General features: G+C 40.6%; 1 protein-coding gene across 13 annotated transcripts in view; it reads left to right on the forward strand.

Annotated features, from left to right (window-relative positions):
* Window positions 1-681: 681 nt before the first annotated feature.
* The window catches only part of eya1 (EYA transcriptional coactivator and phosphatase 1), a 152,913-nt gene continuing 152,011 nt past the window's right edge, over window positions 682-1,583 (forward strand). For 12 of the 13 annotated variants that reach the window (XM_052498894.1, XM_052498923.1, XM_052498931.1 and 9 more), the window contains exon 1: window positions 682-994. The gene's annotated coding sequence lies outside the window, so the exon portion shown is untranslated. The remainder of the gene's footprint in view (window positions 995-1,583) is intronic. The other variant, XM_052498899.1, reaches the window with a different exon arrangement.

The raw sequence follows: 1,583 nt of genomic DNA on the forward strand, positions 1-1,583 counted from the left end.
GCTTACTACTTTATTGGCTGCCTTAACACCTTACTGCCTTATTGTCCTACTGCCTGTCTTATTGCTTTACTGCCTGCCTTACTACTTTACTGCCTTATCACCTTACTGCCAGTCTTACTGCCTGCCTTACTACCTTACTGCCTTATTGCCTGCCTTATCACCTTACTGCCTGTCTTACTGCCTGCTTACTACTTTATTGCCTGCCTTAACACCTTACTGCCTTATTGTCCTACTGCCTGTCTTATTGCTTTACTGCCTGCCTTACTACTTTACTGCCTTATCACCTTACTGCCAGTCTTACTGCCTGCCTTACTGCCTTATTGCCTGCCTTATCACCTTACTGCCTGTCTTACTACCTTACTGCCTGTCTTACTGCCTGCCTTACTACCTTACTGCTTTAATGCCTGCCTTATCACTTTACTGCCTGTCTTATTGCTTTACTGCCTGTCTTACTGCCTGCCTTACCACCTTACTGCCTTATCACCTTACTGCCTGCCTTACTGCCTGACTGCCTTGCTGTCTACAACAACTTTCTGCTCTTTCAAACAGCTCCAACAGCAGTCTCTCTACTTCTCTCTACTGTTTCTCCCTCTCTCCTCTCCACCTCCCCTCACTGCTTTCCTCCCTCCCTCCCTCCTCCCCCCCCTCTCTCTCTCTTTCTCTCTCTTTCCCTCTTCCTCAGACACTCTCTAGTCACTGCCTGAAGCAGTAATCGGACAACTGTCGTTCTCACTCTGGCTCGGTCTCTTGAGATCCCTGCTATATAGTGTGTGTATCGGAGCTCCGTGGGTTCTAACACTTGAAATGAAAAAGAAAAAAGGTGTGTTGTAGCCGGTAATTTGTTGCGTTACAGGTTCTACGAACTCTCGAAGAACTCTTTTTGATGAAGTTTCTCTGTTGTCTCTGGACTGGACAGACTTGGCTGTAGAAGATTATAACGTAACTTAAAGGAACGGGATACCAGCCAGAGCACAGGGATTCCACCGTAGTTGGAGTGAGTATGACTTATTTAAAGCGGGATTCAATTTAATGCGGTATCACTGTTTATCTGGTTAGTCTGATGTCTGCCTGCCTGTCAATGGAATTGCTACATCAAGATGTTTTGAAAAAATAACGTACTCTACTCTGCTCCTAAAGTAATTTACTATTACTGGTATCATTGTAAACTGTACTAATTTAATTAATTGAGGCGTTAAAGGCATTTTGTAATTAAATATTGATATATTTACGTGTGTTATTTTGCGTTATATAGTTTTAACAGCCTGTTTTGAAGCAGAAATATATCTCTTAAATAACGTTAGATATTTTTAACAGCCTGTTTTGAAGCAGAAATATATCTCTTAAATAACGTTAGATATTTTTAACAGCCTGTTTTGAAGCAGAAATATATCTCTTAAATAACGTTAGATATTTTTAACGCCGTGTTTTGAAGCAAAAATATATCTCTTAAATAACGTTAGATATTTTTAACACCGTGTTTTGAAGCAGAAAGATATCTCTGACATAATGTTAGATCGTTTTAACACCTTGTTTTGTGGCAGAATAATATCTCTGACATAACAGCAGTTAATATATAATATCGG

The sequence above is a fragment of the Oncorhynchus keta genome, chromosome 4 (assembly GCF_023373465.1).
Source record: "Oncorhynchus keta strain PuntledgeMale-10-30-2019 chromosome 4, Oket_V2, whole genome shotgun sequence".
NCBI lineage: Eukaryota > Metazoa > Chordata > Actinopteri > Salmoniformes > Salmonidae > Oncorhynchus > Oncorhynchus keta.